The sequence below is a fragment of the Rhinolophus sinicus genome, linkage group LG03 (assembly GCF_036562045.2).
Source record: "Rhinolophus sinicus isolate RSC01 linkage group LG03, ASM3656204v1, whole genome shotgun sequence".
Lineage (NCBI taxonomy): Eukaryota > Metazoa > Chordata > Mammalia > Chiroptera > Rhinolophidae > Rhinolophus > Rhinolophus sinicus.
Window position 1 is genome coordinate 124,578,911 of NC_133753.1, and position 22,387 is coordinate 124,601,297.

The window sequence follows — 22,387 nt, forward strand, 5'->3', positions numbered from 1 at the left end:
TTCTGATTTTTCAAGGCAAGATAGAAATTCAGATTTTTTTGAATTTAAAATATTCCAAATTTTAAATATTGGTAATAAAGTTGAAAAATGTTAAATCCTGTACAGGTCACATAAAACATTCTGCAGTCTGTGAATCTTGTTTTGGAATTTAAAACAGCCCTTAGCAATCAGTACATGCTCAATAAACAGTTAAGTACATGACTGAACACATTTTTTTTTCTGACTCTTGTTTCCTTTCTTTTTCTATTTTTTTTTTTTTTTTAAACAGATCCTGCCTCAGGTTTATTGGTACAAATAGCACAGGAGGAGACCAGCCTCGTGCAGACAGCAGCCCAGGGGTCACACCAGCGCTTCCCTCCTCACACTGGCAGACAGACCTCTACTCTGGAGCCTTCATGGGGGCCTTTGAGACTTTGGGAACCAGAGCCTGAGCTGGAGGTGGAGCTGCCACTGCGCTGCGACCGAGGCTGGGGCCATGGTTTGAACCTTGGCCTTTGGCCAGCAGAGCCTGATATCCTTGGCAATGAGAATGTTCCCCAAGCTTGGGGTGGGCGATGTGGGAAAGGGGATGGCATTTGTGACTGCTGCCCTTTGGGGTCTTGGGCTTGACCTCCTTGGGCTTTAGGAGGGCCTTGATGGCCTCAGCCCCTGCACTCATGGCCTTGGCGATGTTGCCTGGCATTTCTTCAGGCCCTTCTTGTTGTGCTTCTTATCAAAGCGCATGATACTCAGGAACTTGGGGTCCACCCCTTAAGAGATTCGTGTCTTTGTGATCTGGGTTTCTTGATGCCGTTTCTATGCCATTTTCTGGACTGATTGTGCGTGGTGTGGTTCTTGGACTTGGCCCTGTCTGCACCGAAGCCTGTAGCTCCTGGAACACCTGGGACCGAAAAAGAAACTCTACTTCTAGATCTCTACTGAGGTTGCGCTCTTAACCTTCTCTTTTCCTGTAAACCCTTCTTGACTGTTTGTCTACTCCCTTCCCTTCAATTACTTTTTATAGCCCCACTAAAAATACATGTGTGTAAAAAATGGTGTGGTGGGATTATAATTAATTTTAACTTTTTCTTATATAGAATTTAACTATAAAAATTACACATTACTTAGGCGATGCATTTTTTTAAATAAATTTTTTATAAGTGACAGGCATTTCATATTTGCATATCTTGAACACCATCCATCTGCTACAAATGTTGTGCCCTGAATAAGAATAAAAATATTTAGTTGGTAACTATGTCTGGTCTCATATTAACTAAACAAACTTGCTAATTACATTGCTAGCAGTTGAAGATTGTAAAGACCATTCCATGATAGTATCCTAAAAAAAAACACAACCTGTTTCAAACCTGTTTCTTAAGCTCCCAGACTATTTATCTACCTGCCTATGTCTCATTTCCAACTGGCTGTCTCATAGGTCCCATAAGTTCATCATGTCCAAAGCTGAATGCTTGACCTTCTCCCAGCCCAGTTCTTCTAGTTTTTCTCACCTCTAAAGGTGGTTATCTCAGTCAACTCAGCCATTCCAGTCAGAAACTGATTCTCTCCTCTCCCTCACTGCCTCCATTTAATTCATCCGATTCTAATTCCAAAATGTCTCTTGAAACGCCCTGCCTCTCTCCCTGTCATCGCCATGATAGTAGCTAGATCACCACAGTAGTTCATTAACTACTCTCTTTGATTTCCTGTGTGCCCCCCTCCAATCTGTTTTCCACAGAACAGCACAGAGAATCAGGCCATTTCTTTTTCTTGGGAAACTCTTCAGTGGCTTCCCATTACTGTATTCTGGCTTTCCAGGCCTTGGTCATCTGGCTCCTGCCTCCCTCTCCAGCCTCATATCCTGCCACTTCCCCCTCTCTGGTTCTGTTCTACCGGTACAGACTTTCTTTCAGTTCCTCAAAGGCCCTAATCTTTTCCCCAGCTCAGCATTCTTGTCCAGCTGCCCTCTCTTCCTGGAATGCTTTTTCACCCTTTTCCTTCTGGCCAGCCTTCCCCATCCACAGGACGAAACTATAATTAATCAGTTCCTCAGGGAGGCTGCACCTGTCCTTCCAGACTAACATATGTGCCCATTCTTATATGCTCTTATTGATTCCTCTTATTTTTCTTTACAGCATGTCTGTTTCTTCGCAAGCTTTATGTTCAGGATATCTCCCTCACTAGACTAAAAACTCCAAGAAGACAGGACATTTTTATCTGTGTCTTCAGATTCCTAGTTTTCTGTAGTGTCTGGCATTAAGTACACACTCAATATATACTTTTGAATGATTAATAAATAACTCAAGTTTCTTATTGAAAGACTGAAATTCCTATTGGTGCTGATCTGCATCTTTTATTCTTTGCTATTATTAATTTGTAATAGAAGTAAAATTTTTGTGCTTACATTGTAGCTATATAGTTCCAAAGTAACATTGTTTTGATACATTTAGCTGTAATAAGGCTCAGCATCTGTGTTTGAGAAACATATTATACTTATTGTTTAATAATACTTAGTCACTTCAAAGATGCTCACCGAGTATCAGTTAGATGAATGAGTTTACAGCATCAAAACCCAATAGATGCATTTTAACTTTAAAATAAGGCAAAATGGTTTCATCTTTGAAATAACATGTTAGATAATTACATAATTCCTTTTTTGTACTTCTGTAGTAGCATTAAGTTGATAGTTAGGGCTGACTTAGTTTTTTCACACCTTTTGAAGTTAATCTGGATATGCAATACAGCCCATGCCTCAGGGGAGTTCAGTGAATGACAGTTGAAAATTCATCTGTTAGTTTTCACTTTAGTTTCTTTCATGTCTGAAACATTCACAAATTGTACTTTTCAGTGTAATAAAATGGAACTGAGCAGTGATTCGGCCATGTCTAATGATACATCAGTGAAGAATGGGCAAGCCAAAAGCCCACTGTTTGCGAATGAAGACGCCCTGTGGACTGCAGTGATGAACTTGCAGACAACTGGGCCTGCTGCCCCTGCAGTAAGCATCCCATGTGTGCACCAGTGCTTTAGGTTTTGGGTGTGGCTTAGTAGTGTCTGGATAAAGCAAAGCTTTGCTCAAAAATGCTTGCTGGAGTAGCAGTGTCATGGGGAAAGGGAGCAGGACACTAACAGGATAATTATGGAGGCTGCTCTGTAGGGAAATCTGGAGTGTCAGGTTAGAGTACTTGATAGAAAGAGAGATCATGAAGGACAGCCAGACTCCAGTTCTTGTTTCTGGTTTTGGTACAAGTCTCCTGGTGTACGAAGTTAGAGTGGGGGAACATGGATACTTTCAACAGGTTGAAATTCATTTTCCCGTCTATGTTTGTCAGAAAACTCTATACATACATACTTCCAAGATTGGTCTATGTGGCACTGGTGGAAAATATCATTTACCTGTACTGTTTTCCTTAGATTCAACTCAAAACCAAAAACATTCACTCAACTAAGATTTCAGTGAAACATTGTCATTGCTCTCAATGGTAATTATTAGTGAGTGAATGGTTATCATTTTTAAATTAAACCTTATGCAAAAAAAAAGAAAAAAGCAATGTATCCCAATTTAAACAGACAAGCCTCAGGCTGACAAAAATATAAAGAAAGCTACAGTAATGCACATGTTATCAACAAATGAATAGTATATAAAATGTATTTGTACATTTTATATTAGATTAGAGCAAGGGCATGTTTGTGAGACAACTTCCCAAAGGGCTATTGAGAATGTTTAGAGAGGATAAGTGTGTGATAATTTCATTCTCTTGTGTCCAACATATGTGGTCAGATTCAAAGAAAGATGAGATTTTTAGGAATGGAGGCTATGAAACCATTTGACCAATTCAATGGAGGTGGTATTTGGAGATGAGGCATAGCTTGGAAAAAGACCCCAAAATGATCCACAGTTTCAGAGAAAGAAGGAGCAAACACAGTTTTATAATGAGAAGGAAGAATGCAGATTGGTCATAAAAGAAACAAAGGAAGCTCCTGAATCTTGACCTTCTGGTCAAGCAGAAGCTATAGAGTCTACAAAGAAGCTGAACTCCATTCTGTCTGGAGAAGCTCATTGGGCAAGACTGAGGACGAACGTAGAAAGCAGCCTATCCTCAGGCAAAGAGATGAGCTTCTTATAAGGATGAGGAAGGTGGAAGAATTATTATGAGAGATGGCTGTGCTTTAGACCATAGTACATGCTTTATATATTAATAAGTTAAGAGTAGATATTTGGGGTGTAGAGAAAGTTTTTGGATGAAGTGAAATGTATATCAGATATGATAAACAGTGAAAATCTGTACATTTTCCTTGGAAAATATTTTTATCCACAGATATATAAATAGTTCTTAAATCAAATATGTGTTAAAATAGAATGTGGAATTTAAAAAAATAGAAAAAAAACACCCAAATATATCTTACCATTTGGTCTTTCAAAAAAAAAAAAAAAATGCAATCACCAAAAGCTCAAACTCTCTTGTAAGCAAAGATAATACTGCAGCTCTGAATTCAGGGGGTGTCTAGACATGTAATTAAACTCTTTCTATGGTCCTGACAAAAACTGTGTCATTGTGTAATGAAAGCTACTTGCATAGTCATTTAGTTTAATTACAGCTTTGCTGTGTTCAATGGGTTATGTGTGGTTAATTGATAACATCTCAGAAGTTGGTAGGAAGAAGTTTGAATCTCTTTAAAAATCTAATAGGACTAAGGAAAACCAGTCATTAAACGAAAAGAAAACAGTGTTCTGACTACAGTTTTCCTGTTGAGAAGAACGATTAAACTGCATGAATTTGCTCTTCTCTACTCCTCAGGAACCAATATGCATCAATTGAAGTAAGACCTTCATAATGAAAACTCTGCTTTTATGTCCTATCTGCTTTGGAGGCCTACCATGACCTTGGTCTTTGCTCTCGATATCTACACTACGATGCCTTCAGAATTGTCAATAGAATATATGAGAAGAGCAGTAGCTGACTAGCTCCCACGAACAGATCAACAGGCATGGTTGGGATTGACTGGCTGTGAGATCTGTGGTGAGCCTTGATCTGTAAGTCATCCCAGGGCTGGAGGAATCCACATTAGGCAAAGCAGCCAAGTTCTGGGGCCTCTTAGGCACTCTCATTTATTTCAGAGCCATTTTTGATGCCTCCTTTTCTCTCACTAGGATTCTACCACCAAAATACATCTCAGCTCAGCTCTTTTCATTCACATTGTCACTTTTAGTACAGTCCTTCATATCCTCAACTGGTACTGCTGCCATTTGTCTCCCAAACACCCCTATACCTATGTCATCTATCTAAAATGAAGGATAAATCATGTCAATCCTCTAGTTTAAAAACAAAAACAATTCACCTTTAAGAGTAACTCATTGACTACAAATTAAATTTTTTTAAAAACAATTTTTAAATAATTTTTTAATTTAAAAAAAAAAGAAAAATTTTCAGTATGAAAATTAAAAGTCCTTCAAAATTTGTCCCCAATTTCTGGCTATTCATCATCCTGGGACAATGCTACCATGTACTAGCCACATAGCCTTACTTACTGTTCCTCAATCATGCCACACACATTCTCACTTGGTTCCTGGATCATAATAATCTTTCATGTGCCAAATTGTGTTTTCTAAAGATTCTTGCAACAATATTACTCATTCCAAATGCTCTTCCAGAATCTTGCCACTCCCCATCTAGAAGTGGAACCTAATTCTGTTCCCCTTGAATCTGGTCTGTGACTTGCTGTAAGCAATAGAATGCAGTGTAAGTGATAGTGGGTGACTTCTGAGGTTAGAGTATAAGTCAATGCAGCTTGTACCTTGTTTGCTAGGCACCCATTTTTAGATTTCCTGACATGCCATATAAAGTTTGACTATCCTAAGGCTGTAACACTGTAAGAAAATTGGGCAACATGGAAAAGCCAAGTATAGTTGTTCCATTGACAGCCCCGGCTGAGGTCCCATGTGACCCACATCATCAATTGCCAGACATGTGAATGAAGATGCGTCTAAATGACCTCTGCCTCTAGCCATCAAGCCCCCAAACCTTTGAGTCTTCCCAGCTAAGACTCCAGACTTATGGAGCCAAGATAACCAAATAAATAAAATGGTGGAACTACCTGAGCTAGGACAGGAACCAGCTCCTAATAGCTTCAATATTAGAATAGATGTCCTATGTGCATTCCAGTTCATAACCGTGTGTGGCTCTGTGCTCAAAAAAACCTAGTGAACTCAACTCATCCTGCTCTTTGTTCAAGGCAGTATCAATAGTGGCCCTTGGACAGCAGACTGGGAAGCAAAATGCAACATAAATTGTTCAGTTCCATTCTGCAGTGTGCAACCAAATTTACTCTAATACTGCAGGTCTGCTAGTAATGAATTCTATTAGGTAGTGTATGACTAAGGAAGTCTTTATTTTGCCTTTATTTTTGAAAGCTATTTTCACTGAGTTTAGAATATCAGATTGTTCCATTGTTTTTCTTACAATACTTTGATGATGTTATCCCACTGTCTCTTACTTGAGTTATTTCTGATGAAAAATTTAATGTCATCCTTATCTTCGTTCTGATATAATGTGTCTTTTTTTCTCTGGCTGCTTTTATGTTATTTTATTTATGTTTAGTTAAGAAAATCGAATATGATGTGCCTTGGTAAAATTTTCTTCATATCCCTTGTGCTTGAGATTTGTTAAGATTCTTGAATCTGTGGCTTTATAAATTTCATCAAATTTGGAAAATTGTCCACATTATTGCTTCAAATATAATGCCATCTGCCATCATTCTTCAGTGACTCCAATTATACATACATATATATATATAATATAAGTAAAAATATATATCATATATCCATATACAATGATATTGTGATTATCTGTTCACATTGTTTTCTTTTTTCTCTGTGTTCCGCCTTGGATAATTTTTAATATTATGTCTTCAAGTTCACTTTCTTTTATTTCTGAAATGTCTAACTGCTGTCAATTCCATCTAGTGTAGTTTTCATCTCAGATACTGCTATTTTCATCTCTAGATGTTTGATTTCAGTCTTTTTGTTTTTGTATTTGTGCCACGAATCTATTCAACATCCTCAATCTTTCTTCTCCTTCTTGAATATATGAAATACACTTATAAAAACTGATTTAATGTCTCTGTATACTATTTATTTAATTTGTGTCATCTTTAAGTCTGTTTCTATTGATTTGTTTTTCTTCTGTTTTCATCAAGTCTCACTCTGGATGTGCTTTTTATATGCATTTCCCATACTTTCTGACTGGGTGATAGATGTGAATTTTATCTTGTTGGGTGCTAAGCAAATACAGGTGTATTTGTGATCTTCTGTAGCTTTATTCTGAATGCAGTTAAGTCACACTACTTGGACAATAATTTGATCCTTTGAGGCTTGCTTTTAAACTTCATTAAATTTTTCTGCTCTGTCTATGGGAAACACAAACTCTTCGCATCCTTATGTGAGCTGCAAGCATTGTTCCCTCTAACCCATGCTTCTTTCCCTGACCTTGGATAGTCCACTCACATGCATGTGCTGGTCATCTGAAGAGTTGGGGCGAGGAGGCATCTGCATCTTTCCAGAGACCTCTCTCAGTGCAGCTCTCTCCTCTCTGGTAGGCTGTTCTGTGATCTCCGGCCACCGTGGCCTCTCCGACTCTCTATTCTCTCTCCTCATCTCAGGGAGACTGCTGGGCTCCTCTTGGCTTCTCCCTCCCTATATGGCAGCCTTGAAACTATCTTCAGGCAATTGTAGGGTTCTTATTGCTTGTGCTCCCTTTGTCAGGGATCACCATCCTGGGCCGCCTGATGTCTAATGTCTAACAACCATGTTCCATATTTCTGTCTGGTTTTTGTTTGTTTCAGGGAAAAGTGTAAGTTAGTTCCCTTTTATTTCATCTTGATCAGAGGCAGATATTGCCAGCATTACTCCAGACATTTTCAATGTTTTCTAGATAATATTTTACTTGATACCTAAAATTGGAATTATCTTCAGTATTTGAGACCATTTTGAACCTATCACTATTACTGGTGTACCAGTAAATGCAGCTAAAGCTATTAAGGAAAGAAAGAAAGAACAACTGGAGAAACCCTGCCCTTAATTCAATATTGATAAAAATTTGTACTGTATTCATTTATAAGTTTCTGAGGTTTCCTATAGTAAAGAAAAAAATAATTTCAACTTGCTCTTTGGTTAGAAATATTTTTTTCCCTTTTTGTGGACCCATTGGAGTGCTTGAGAGTAGTGCAAGGTATGAAATGGATCCAAAGTTGTAAAGACGTAAAAGATAAAAATCATATTAACTAAGTTAAAGAGAGACTTGGAGATAATCCTCTTGATAATTTTTTAAATCTAACCATTGTAGGCCATATTTCCTCCCAAGTAAAGATTAAGTACCCATTTATTATATTCTACTATTTATACAATGTTTATACAATTTATGGAATAAATGTTTCAAGATTTATCAAAGTAAAATGAAAACCTATCAAATTAAAAAAATTCTAAATATATGAAAGGTATAATTATTATACAAATATATCACTAAAGCAATCTAGTTAAATAATTTATATGAGTAATTACACTGAAGGTTACTAATTTTCAGATACCAGCAGCAATAGTTCATTTAGTAATTTAAATACTTCAGAGGAATGCTTCAGAAAATTATAAAATAAATCAACTTTGCCTGTATATGTTAGTTGTTCAGAGATTCTCTATGATCATCATAAAATATCTTGATACTTAAAAATGATCAAATGATCTATCATGATCTGACATTTCTTTTAAAGAAAATAAAATACAATTTTATCAAAACCCTGAAGGCTTTGATATGTTACTTCTAAGCCTCAAGTGGCCTCAACTCATATATATATACTTTAAAAAAAAACACACCAAGTTCCTGTATTAGAGTATCAATTTTCCCTATTAAACAAGGTTGTAGATTATAATAAATTTAGATAAATGCTTTACAGGTAAAGACTTTTTAAGCCCTCTCTGAAGGATTACTCTAAGGACCCTAGAATCAGACTTCAAGAGATTAAGAATAGGAATCCCAAACTCAAATGCCTCTAAAGGACAAACAGATAACATTAAGAGTGAAGCGCGCAAAACTCACATTTAAATAATTTTATTTAATAATTTTTAAATAGCACTTTCTATATGACAGGCACTGTTCTAAGGGATTTACCAAATATATTAATCCTATTATATCCTATATGTATTATATTAAATATATATGTATATATATATGTATATGTATATGTGTGTGTGTGTATATATATATATACACACATATACATATATTTCTATTCCCTCCATTTTACATATAAAGAACAGCTAAATTAAATAATGTGCTCAAGTTCATACAGTTAGTAGCAGTGATGCAATTTGAATCCACATAGTCTGGCCTGGAGTGTGTGATCTTAACTACTAGGCTGAGGAATAGTGCAGAGGTTTATGGAAATCAGAGAAAGCATATCCTATCCGCAAAGCTCTTCACAACATTTGAGCAATCTCAGGTTTTAATCCTTAGTTGCTCAGCAATTTACTTTCCTAGGTTTGATATTAAAAGTGAAAGACAATCCTGTAATCAGGCCAAAAAATCATTTCTGGACAGAAACTCTAGAATGCCAGGCTTCTTCCATATAGGAGAAAAACTGATATCGGAGACACCACACTTCAGAAAAAGGAAATATAAGAGAAAGCACCAGTGAGAGAATTTGGAGTCACCCACTGATTCTGCTTTTTCTCCCACTAAAGGAAAAGTACAGAGCTTTTGCCCAATTCCTTTGGGCTACTAGTACCCTGCTTTCTGGGATGCAGAAGGAATAGTTTTGCCTGGTTTGACTTCGCATAATATGAATGGATCATTTAATAGTTACTACAATTTTTACTTCCAAGGGTCACTTTTGTTGGTGTTCATGCGGTATAGGCCATATTTAGAAAGTGTATTTATAATACAACATTTAATAAGTAATCATTAACTAGCTCATCTCCTTATTAATCAGAAACACATAGCCCAGTAGCCCACAGAATGTCTATACTCTCTCTGGCTGCCAGCCAGGACTTTCTCAATAGCAAAATACCAGGATTACCACCCTAACGTGACAATGTAAGCCAAATCAAATAGGGTTGGGATTTTCATTAACTATTGCATCATTCTCAAAGCTACATATGTGATTTTCATAAACATATTGACATGTTGAAAATTGCATTGTAGCCCTTAACTAATGCCCTCTTGTGTCCCTAAAATGAGACAATCTCAATCTGGGAACCAGGACATTGTGGTGGTTGGCTGGATATTTGGCTTCAATCTGTGCTACAAATCAATAACTGGATATCAGATTTGCTGAATCTTGTATTCTTTACCAGGTGTAGTAATTTAACATCATTTTCAAAGTGAAATTTCTGGATAATGAGTATGTGAAAGATAACTGTTGTTATTGCCCACCTGCGAAGTCTGCTTTCTCAATTTGGGGTATATAAAAGTTCACTTTAACACACGGTCTTGTCCTATGAATATTTACACAATTGAATTTTAATTTTCATTTGACCATAAACATGTTGCAGAATTGTTTTGTTATAACGTGGCTTATGTGAGATCTCAGAGTCAGTTCTTTTCACTATTGCATCATCTGATGAGAGTAATAATATGTAACATATAAAGCCAGAAAAGTTCAGATATATCTTTTAAAAGAAAACTCAAAGTATTTTTTAAAGAGAATTTGTCTTTTAAAGTAGGTTTAGGTTCACAGCAAAGTTGAGGGGGAAATACCAAGAGTTCCTATATACTCCCTACGCCTACACATGCATAGCTTCCTCTGCTGTAAACATCCCTCACCATAGTGGTGCATTTGTTACAATTGATGAACCTACTTTGACACATCATAATCCCCCAAAGTCCATAGTTTATAGTTCACTCTTGGTTGTACATTCCATGAGCTTGAGCAGATGTTTAATGACATGTATCCATCATTATGGTATCATACAGAGTATTTTCACTGCCCTAAAAATCCTCTGTGCTCCATCCCAAGCCCTGGTAACCACGGATCTTTTTACTGTATCCCTAGTTTTGCCATTTCCAGAATGTCAGAGATAGCTAGAATGATACAGTATGTAACCTTTTCAGATTGGTTTCTTTCATTTAGCAATATTCATTTAAATTTCCTCCATGTCTGTTCATGGCTTGACAGCTCATTTCTTTTCAGTGCTTATTAATATTCCATTGTCTGGAAGTGCCACAATTTATTTATTCATTCACCTACTGAAGGTTATCTTGGTTGCTCCCCTGTTTTGACAATCATAAATAAAACTGCTATCAACATACGTGGGCCGGATTCTGTGTGGATGTAAGTTTTCAGCTTCTTTGAGTAAATATTAAGGAGTGCGACTACTGGATTGTATGGTTAAGAGTAAGTTTAATTTTGTAAGAAATTGCTAAACTGTCTTCCAAAGTGGCTGTACCATTGTGCATTCCCACCAGCGATGAATGGGAGTTCTTATGGCTCCTCATCTTTACCAGTATTTGGTGCTGTCATTGCTCTGGGTTTTGGTCATTCTAATAGGTATGCAGTGGTATCTCATTCTTGTAATTTGCAAAAAGATGTTGAGCATCTTTTCATATGCTTATTTGTTATCTGCACATCTTCTTTGATGAGGTGCCTGTTAAGGTCTTTGGCCCATTTTTAAGTCAGGTTGTATGGTTTCTTATCGTTGAGTTTTAAGAGTCTTTGCATATTTTGGGTAACAGTCCTTTGCCAGATGCATCTTTTGTAAATATTTTCTCCAGTCTGTGGCTTGTATTATACTTCTCTTAACATTGTCTTTCATGGAGCAAACCATGTTAATTCCTTTTAGCCTATCTTTCTCATCATTCTTGATAACTAAAAAAAGTTGGACATGGCCAACCCAGTGGCTCAGGTGGTTAGAGCTCCATGCTCCTAACTCCAAAGGCTGCCGGTTCGATTCCCACATGGGCAGTGGGCTCTCAACCACAAGGTTGCCAGTTCAATTCCTCGAGTCCCACAAGGGATGGAGGGCTCTGCCCCCTGCAACTAAGATTGAGCATGGCACCTTGAGCTGAGCTGCCGCTGAGCTGCCGGATGGCTCAGTTGGTTGGAGCGCGTCCTCTCAACCACAAGGTTGCTGGTACGCCTCCTGTAAGGGATGGTGGGCTGTGCCCCCTGCAACTAGCAACGGCAACTGGACCTGGAGCTGAGCTGCGCCCTCCACAACTAAGACTGAAAGGACAACAACTTGACTTGGAAAAAGTCCTGGAAGTACACACTGTTCCCCAATAAAGTCCTGTTCCCCTTCCCCAATAAAATCTTAAATAAAAATAAAGTTGGATAAATGAATGAAGAAAGCTGAGCGTTCTTAGTCTCTTTGTCTGTTGCTGGACTTTGAAGAAAAAAAAAAAGGATATGTTCTACAAACCAGCAGGATAAGCCAGTAGGTAGTTTTGTTTTAAAAGTCAGCCTGGTCATCAGCAGATTCCAGAACCAAGCATGCAAGGTAAGACCAGTCTGGATAATCAGCTCTTAAATGCTGCACTATATTTTTCACCCCACAAAACTGGCATAAAAGGGCAACTATCTGTGAAGAAATGCAATAATTGAATGGAAGTAGAATTTGGCCACAAAGACTTAAAGAAGTCTACACAATTTCTTACTATCGTCTCACACCAGGGATATTAAACTTTTGATGCTACCATCATTCTGGATATTGACAAAGTGACAGAACGGACTGTACCTGGAAGTTACACCTGTGGAGCGATCATTATTCCCACCTACTCTTGCCCTAAACAGAATAGAATATGCATTTGCTCAGTCTTAATTTATTCTAGACAGATTTTAAAATTATAGCATGTAAAGTGATTCTCTCTCATGATGTCAAATTAAGTAGTTTTCAAGAACTGAATCCAAGAGGAAAAAAGCAGAGGGAAACATAAACAGGCACACCTGCTGCAATGCACCTGTGTTTAAAAATAGGTGTGACATTTTTCCTGCTGTGTGATCTTTAAAACGGATGTGTCTCACTCGTCTCATTTCAGTGTTAGCCCTTGAATTCCTGCGGTTGGTGATTAGGCCTCTGTCTGCTTGTCTGTGTCTGGCTTTGGACCCAACACAGTCTATAGCAAGGTATGGTAAAGGAAGGCAGACAGCAGAGGGATTTAGAGCATAAACTCTGCAGTCATGTTTTATTTTGCATTCTAATCCTGATTCTGCCATGAACCAGCTGTGTGATATTGAAAAAGTTATCTAACTTTTCTGAGTCTCAGTTTCTTCATTTGTGAAATGAATATAATGAGACCCACAGTCCTACAGGTATGAAGGTTAAGTGAAATGATGTACATAAGGCTTTTAGCTAAAGGTTGGTTCATAGTAAATACTTAATAACACATGAGAGTGATGGCTGGCTTTATTATTATCATTGAGTTATTATTAAGTTTTAGTCACATTTAGTCCCATTATATATTCCTTTGAAGACTGTCTTCTTTTGGGTTTCTAGCAGAATAGAGCATAAGCATTTAGTCTCTTTACTAAATGGCCCATTATGTGCATAAACAGAAGGTATAAATGTTGTGAATCAGTGTGTAACGAGGCTCCTTCTCAGTGATATGAACCTAACAATCAGATGGCATTTCTGGAATTCTGCAGGCTCCAGAGCCAATAAACCGGGAGTATGGCTACCTTTCTATAACAGTAATTTCACCGGCAAAAGTTAGGAAGACAATTTGGAAGTTAGATGCTGTGGATTTGGATCAGTTCCAACACTCAAGGGACCATTTCAAAGGATAAATCACACAGATGGTCAGAACCTATGGTACATTCAACATATTAGTCATAGAAGTATAAGTCATTCAAGGTTAAATTTTGAGAAGTAGAAACCAAGCTTAGAATGCAAAGTGCATATGTCAGAAATTATGTTTTTCAATGTGGATTTTTGCCTGCATGTATCATCATGTCAAGTTCTACACAATTAGACATGTTTTCCCAAACATAGAGAAATATTCCATGTATATTTATTTAGATTTTAAAATCATTATGCTCCTTGAAAAGTGCTCTCCTATAAAGTTGGAATAGCACTATCAGTTTTTAAAGTAATGTGGTTTTTTAAAGTAATGTGATTTAAGAGTTTCTTGAATTATTCAATGCATTTGAAGTGCTATTGTCTTTTACAAACAATGAATATAAAGCCAGCTCCAAAATATTTCTAGAACGTAAAATGCTGGGATCCTAAACAAGATTTGTAAATAATTGGATTTAAGTCAATGAATATACATTGTGCCTGTTATGTACTATTAATACAGAAAGGTATATGGAGTGTGTGTGTGTGTGTGTGTGTGTGTGTGTGTGTGTGTGTGTGTGTATGGTATGTAGAGGGCAGAGGAAAAGGATGATAGATATAGATGATAAGTCATTATTTTTAGTCTAGAGATAACCTGTCTACTTTAGGAGACAGGCCCAAGTACAACTAACCATAACACAGTGTAGTTAGTGCTACATACCAGTGGTCGAGAATGCCAGGGGAGTGCAGGGAAGAAAGTAGAGTTGTTGAGATTCTACTCTTGTATCTCTCAAGAATAGGAAAAGATAAAAATAAAAACAAACATAAGCAGTTAGATTCAGAATTTATCACAGGTGAATAAAGAAGTGAGTAGAACCTTAGATTAGGGTTCAGAAGTTCTCTAAGAAAGTGGGCCAGGAAGTCATAGAAACCAAAATAGACCAAATGTTTCATATGCCTTTATTTTAAGAGATAGTGAAGAAAATCATCAATATCCTACAAGACTGATTAAATGAATAGATTTTTGTACAGATTGAAACTTAAAAGATCCAGAATCCCAAAGGCCAGTAAGGAAGACTTGTATAGATGCCTGGCGATGCTGTCATGCCTACATTGGGAGTCTTAACAACTTCAGTTCCATGGTTTGGACAATCCCTGAGACTGTGGAAATGCTATATAACATGGCAAGAGTGACTTTGCACATGTAGTTAGGGTTACTAATTACTGTGGCCTTAAAATATAGAGATTGTCCTGGATTATCCAGGTGGGCCCAGTGTCATTGTATGAGGCTTTAAAAGTAGAAGGCAGAGAGTCAGTCAAAGAGATTCAGACATGAGATGGATTTGATGTGCCATTGCAGGCTTGAAGATGGAGGAGGCCAAGAGAGGAACTGAAGGAGGAGGACAAGTGAGGAGGCAGCTGTGAGGAAGTGAATTCTTCCAACAAACTGAATGAGCTTGGAAGCGGATTCTTCCCCAGAGCCTCCAGAAAGAAATGCAGCCCTGCTGATACCTTGGCTTCGAAATTGTGAGACTAGTCATGCCATGCCAAACTTCTGACCTACAGAACTGTGAGCTAATAAATGGGTGTTGTTTTAAGCTTTTATGTTTGTGGTAATTTGTGTTATGCAACAATAGAAAAATAATACATAAACGGAAAGATTACCAAGCCATATTGTTAAAAGAAAAAAAATAAGTCAAAGAGCAATATGAAAAAAACAAACGTGCGTAAGTATATTGCATATTTATATTTTTATGTGCCAAGAGGACACACACAACCTCAGTCACAGCCATCATTTCTTCTTTTTGATCACTGATCTGTGTTTGAGTTTGTTTTCTAAGATATGGCAAATAGTTTTGAAAACCTTTGAAAATACTTGTTGTGCTTAATGCTCTAAAGTTGATTGATTTAGAATTGATTTCCTAACATACATTTTGAAAAAAGAGAAAAAAACAGTACAAAAGAAGGAAGAGCACGAGAACACAGAATAACTTCTACATCTTTAAAAACAAACAAACTAAACATTTGTCAGAGTCTCTGACAGTCCTGAAAACTAATGACATTCAAGTTCATCCTTGTGTCTGGGTCAACCTTTGGTCTCCAATTTATTTTCCCATGAAACCATGTTTTGGGTTGATTAGATAAAATTATTATCATTTTTTAGAAAACTGTTGTATCACACCCTGATTATTAAGAGTAGTTGGTCTGGGTATAATAGACAGGGGTCTAAAAATGACCCCTCTATGAAATTTGCCCTTATATTAAATGCCCTCCCCCTTTGAGTGTGGGTGGAATCTATTAATATGATGAGGTAGCATTCCTATGACTATACTAACTTAAATAACAAAGGGAGATTATTCAGGTAGGCTTAATCAAATTGAAAAACCGAGAGTTTCTCTGCTGACATCAGACAAAGTCAGGAATTTGAAGCACTATAGCTGGGTTTGACACAGAGGGAGGTATGTGCCAAAGAATGCAGGCAGTCTTCAGGAGCTGAGAGCATCCCCTGGCTGACAAGCAGTGAAGACACAGGGACCTCAGTCATACAACCACATGGAAGTGACTTTGGCCAACAACCTGAACAAACTTGGAAGTGCATTCTTTCCTAGAGACTCCAGTAAAGAGCCCAGCTGACCACCACCTTGGTTTCTACCTTGCGAGATTCTAAGCAGAGAGCCCTGTTAGAACCCACTGGACTTGAGACCTACAGATCTGTGAGATAATGAGTTGTTTTAAGCTGCTAAATTTATGGTAAATTGGTTAGGCAGGAATACAAAACTAATATGCTGGGTATTTTGCAGTTAGCAAATGGTGGACTAAAGAACACAAATATGAACTCCTGGCACACAAATGCCATATGTTTCTTAGTGACTCCATAGTGGTAGGGACTAAATATATGCTCAATAAAATATTTGTCATTTTTTTTGGTTAGGTGGTAAATGAATGAGAATGCATTAATGAAGAGATGGATGATGCAATGAACAATAGTTGGTCAGTTGAGTCATCCAACAAATATTTTTGAAATGTCCAATGTGTATCAGGAAACAGTCTGGATACTAGACATAGTACAATGAGGTCCAAGACCTCTGGTACTTTATATTCTACTTTCAAACAAAAGTTCAAAACTCCAGGGACTAGAATTTCTCATGTTGGAGAAAAAGAAGGTCATTGGAGGTCCATGAATGAAGTGGAGGAGCGCTATGAATAACAGCCCATGGACAGAGAGAGGATCACAAGGTCAGCAAATGGTCTTTTCAGGTGGGACTTGGAGGACCTCACATAACGGGTGAGTGTGATGGGGAGATATTGGAGGGTTAAGTGGAGAAATGCTGAGATATAGTGTTGCTTTTATCTTATAAATTCCACAGGTCTAAAAGTCTTTTTAATATCATAGACTAAATGTGGAGAAAACTGAGGACTACAGAGATGCCAATGCAATAATTTCCAACTTGCAGGTGTGCTGTATCAAATTTAGAGCTGAAAGTTACACTTTTGGTTCAACATATACTACCGCATAAAGAAAACAACGGACAGTTAAATGTGATCCACCCTTTTCTACATTCCAAGTTATACATGTAAATTACTCACTGTCTTGTATTTCCCAATATAATTGTGCAACTTTTAGACACATCTTTTAAAACAATTGGGATGTTCTATTAATAAAAATCTGAGTTTTGACTCTTTTTACGTGTCCAGAGCACAGATAAGTAGTTCTCTATTTAATCCACCAGCTGCTTATAATACAGTAGCCAGAGGCTTGATATTCCAGCAAAATTTTATGGATTAATGATATGTATAAAAGTATTTCCTTAAACAATGAGCAGATCAGGCTCTGTAATCTTTACACAAAATAATCAAGAGGAAACATTGAGGTCAGAAACCATGGAAGATTAATATTAATTATAAAATGCATTATAACTATACCATACTTCTTTAATGAGCTAAAAATAAAGAGGATATTGCACAGAGGGACCTTAAATTACATTCACAAAAGGTAGAATCATAAAGTGGGATGCTAGGACACCGGGAGGAGGAAGCATAGTCTTGTCTTAGCTCAAGAAAACATCTTGAAACCTCTAGTGATTTACGAAATTTTCCTTGAAGTAGGCAAACAAGTTAACAAGAATTGTTAGGATGTCTGGCACTTCATACACTGCAATTGTGGTTACATTACTTTGGATGGCAATGATTCTCTGGAATTCACGAGGTAGAGATTGGTGGGAAGAGAAGAAAGGAAGAAGGAAGAGAGGTTCAAGTAAGAGAGAAGGAACACACAGATTAAGGGAAAAGTTCCACTTAGATACATTGTAAATTGTGTTAAAGTGTTTTTCTTCTTTGTAGTTATAATATCTAGGCCTCCGACTTGTATTTAGTGTATTGGGACTAGTGTTATGGACTGCATGTTTGTGTCCCCACCCCAAATGCACATATTGTAGACCTAATCCCCATTGTGATGGTATTTGGAGGTGGAGACTTTGGAGGCAATTAGATATAGATGAGGTCATGAGGGTGGAGTCCCCATGATGGGATTAGTACTTTTATAAGGTGGAGACCAGCAATTGTCAGGACACACCAAGATGGTGGTAGTATGTAAATTAGGAACAGAGCCCTCACCAAGAATCTGACCATGCTGGCACCCTGATCTGGGACATCCAGATTCCGGAAGTGTGATAAATAAATGTTTATTGCTTAAGCCAACCAGTCTATCACATTCTGTTATAGCAACCTGGACAGGTTAAGACAGTCAGGGATGCTAAATACCTACAAAGAATTGCCCTGCCCGAATTACACTAGTATTCCCACTGTCCCAGCTGAGGAACTCTGCATCTTAGTCAAAGTGAGTAAACTGGACTTTAGTGAGCATTCCTTATGCAGGAGCTACACACCTGAGGTGAGAATGAAGACTGTGACTAAAAAAACAAAAGTTAACCTTCTGTTTCCATGATTGGTACAATGTACATAGGCTATGACCAAGGTCTGTGACTCTTTGTTAATTTGACATCTTCATTAAAATATATGTTCCTCATTTATTAGGCAGACAAAATATTTTGTAAAACTTTTTTGCAGAATTTGTTCCTGAATTATTTAATAATAAAATCAAAATTCCATATTCAAGGAGTGAAGTTCACATACTAGTATTAGAAGTATTAGAATATTGTCTGAAAGCTTTCCTGACCCAGAAATAATAATAATAATAATAATAATAATAAAAACTACCTGACTATTGCAAGAATTGCTCATTTTTTCAACACTTTGTGAATTAGCCATTCCCAAAATTAAAAAAAAAAATTCATTTTTTATGAGTCAAAGACATCATAAGTAATAGGTTCATGTTGCTCCAAATAATACAAAATAGAACTTCATTCCCTCAGTACAGGGAATACTTCAGCTTTTAGGCAGACAACTATTACAAGAGAGCAAAGAAATAAATTTCCTGGTCCCACTGCCATGCTCCCATAAATAATCAATGAAAGAAAAACATAGAAATAGTTAACTAGAGTCTAACCTTAGTCATTTTACCATCCTTGGAGAGAAGCACACGTACAAAGAAAGGATCACTGTTCACCTTCAAGCCATAATACTTTAATAATTCCCACACAATCATTCTTCATTAAAAGAGAATCACTATCAAAGGAATCTTTCCAGCTGGGAGTCCTTCCCTTGTGACCCATAGATAGAGGCTGTGGCACATAAACCACATCAATGTAAAGAAGAAATTGTCCTCCTAAAGAGCACATCATGGGTGGTAGAATTCTTTGCTCGTTTTTTTCTGAATTTTAGCTTTTCAGAGCATGCAGTGTCAGAGGAACAGAATACATATATATATGAGCAATATGGTGTCAGAGGAACAGAAAATAGGCCAAATTGCTAATTAGAGTAAGGTGTGTTTAAAATAAAAAAGGTATTGTGATAATATGATAATATCCTTCCTCTCATGGTCTATGCACATCTGCTTGGAATAACAATTTTTTAACATAATTAAAGTTGTTATATTACTTAAAACCCCCATCTTTGAGCTTAATCCCCATCTTTTTTCTTTCTCTTTACTCACTTTAATCTTTGTAGGTCATCCATAGAAACAGAAACAATACATGCCTTTCCTGATCTCAAAAGGACACCATGAGCACTTTCCTTCATGCTGCTACCATTAATTAGACAATATTTCCTACCCTAACTTGAAGTTTTCCAAGTCAACGATTCTGTGAATCGCATTTCCTAATCAGCTGAAACCTGACAGAATAGCTGTGAATGAACTTCTAAAGACCATAATCCAAGGATATTGAACTAGAATTAGGTCACATCTACTCAGTAACCTCATGTTCATAACACTTCCATGGGTTGTTGGTAAAGCAAAGACAATCTCAAGGTGTTTCTTTCCAAGAAAGATAACTTAGATGCTATTTTTGAATCTCTTTTTCCTTGTTAAACCCTTGTAGGCAGGGATTGTGCCCCATTTTTATTTCTATAGCTCTCCTGAGGACCTAAAATGTACACTGTACATAGTAAACACAGTCATCCTGGAGGCTTTGGTGGGTCTCTTACAATGTCATTTTTGCTGTTGTTTTATTCGTCATTAGTTCTCAGCCAGAGGAGAGGAATAAGAGCATAAAAAGAAAAAAAAATGTAGGAGAAGTAAACAGGAATAGAAGAAAAATATGTCATTATAATAGAAGAAAATAGGTCATTAGAGGAACTGTGAGACTGGATGGAAGAGAATGGAATAAAACCTCAGCAAGCAAGTGGGCACAGAGTTAGGAGAAGACAATGTAGTGTTACACGCTAATAGAGGTGAGAAAGTTTGCTGAGATGTTCTTATCCATTCTCTAAGTCCTCTGCATGTTCTCTGTTCTACATTATTTTTCATAATCTCCAAGTCTTCACGTATGTAACATTCATAAATACTGACAGTGAATTTCCAAGGGGAATTCTGGGTTTAGTTGGTTAGGGTGTTTCATTCATGGAGTCACAAACCATATCTTTTCAGATGCTTTTCATCTCTTGACTGGACATTTTCATACCGTCTTAGTGGGCCTCACTGATTTTGGACTTTATGCTGCCATCAGGATAATGGTTCTGCAGCCAAAGTCCCTGGGGGGTCTCCTCATCTGCAGAATCACATGATCGTTTCACTAGCCATGCAAGCCCCAAGGACAGGCTCCCTTGCCTCTCTCTCAAGTCCTAGTTCTCACTGTGTGCACTTTACTTTCTAGCAATATCCAAAGACCAGCTCTTCATGCCTTTGTATCTTTAGTCTATTGTGTTCCCTAAAAATTTGTGGGATAAAAAGAGTATTCTTGGAATTCCCTGTCTTTCATGCTGGCTGCCAATTAAACAACATTTTTTCCTTTAAAATCTACCCAGATATAACTTCCTCTGGCAAGATTTTTCTGACTCAGTTTCTGTCTAGATATATCAACTAACTTTCACTTTTTCTAATGCCTTTTAATCTGCAAAATGCATCAATTTGTACACATATGCTTATGTGTCCATCTGCCTTATAAATTGGTGAGCTCCTTGATCATGTATCCAAGACTCTGGCACAGACGAGAGAATCAGTAATTGGTTGAACTGAATTGTTGGCATCACCCAACATTTACAAAAACCTGAAACAACAAAAGTCATTTAGAATGTAATCACTGACATGACATTTTGTGTATAGTAATTGGAAAATTCCTAGATATATAGTCCACAATTTACTGTGATTCTCTTGGGAATCAAAAAAGGGAAGGCCACTTAGAATTTGATAAACTTTTAATATCATTATTATCAGTATCAATGATGATTTAGAGAAACATTTACTGAGAAAGATAACCCCCCTCCCAGGAATTATTTTTAGAACTCCAGTTTCCTAATACTGAGCTGTAATTTTCAGAATGTAGATTTTCTTTTTGTTCCAATTTTTTTTTTTTTTCTGGTAAAGTATCTATTCTGACTGAGCCACTAGTTTACTTCATTCTGTGGTTATAAATCAGAATATTAGAGAAGCTTAATAGAACTGTTTGTTATTTATTCTCTGGAAACTGTGATCTCTCAATTCTTAGTAATAAAATATATAACTACTTTTACTCTTTATTGGTAAATTATCATTATAGTGTTACAATGCTTTGAGCCATGCATTAAAATCCATCCTCTAGAAATTAGTGTTCAAGTGTGAATAATGAAAAACAAAAATCTCCCAGAAAGAAATGCAAATACCATAGGAACTGACAAATTCAAAACAAACAAAAAAACACATCTTCTGTTCTAGCCTCTTATTCCTTAATTTAACCACCAGAATCTTTGTGTTGATAATAAGTGTGTCCAAGCAAGAATGATACTCATAAAACAGAATGAGTGTCAGAAGCAAGCTTACTGTTAATAACCTTAAACCTCATTGTATCTTCAATATCTTCAAATCATACTTAATCCTGATTTATCAGTGTGTGGGTGTACATTTGATATGCAGTGAAATTCAATTTTTAGAAATTTTAGGACCAAATTTCTTTTTTCATCTAAGAATATGCCTTGTGTGTTATATTTAGAAGGACAGAAAATTATACAACTTGCTCTGACCACAGAATCAGCATATACTCAAAAGTTTATTCAAGAAGTACAGTATCCTATTACTTCAAGTAATAGGATTTACAATTTAAAGCGGTGGAAATATTG

At 36.9% G+C, this 22,387-nt stretch overlaps 1 protein-coding gene and 1 pseudogene across 2 annotated transcripts in view; both read right to left on the minus strand.

The window, feature by feature from the left end:
- The window catches only part of CAMK4 (calcium/calmodulin dependent protein kinase IV), a 209,324-nt gene that overhangs the window by 34,209 nt on the left and 152,728 nt on the right, over positions 1-22,387 (minus strand). The gene's annotated exons all lie outside the window — the stretch shown is intronic.
- On the minus strand, positions 355-7,630 carry LOC141570461 (large ribosomal subunit protein eL29 pseudogene; annotated as a pseudogene).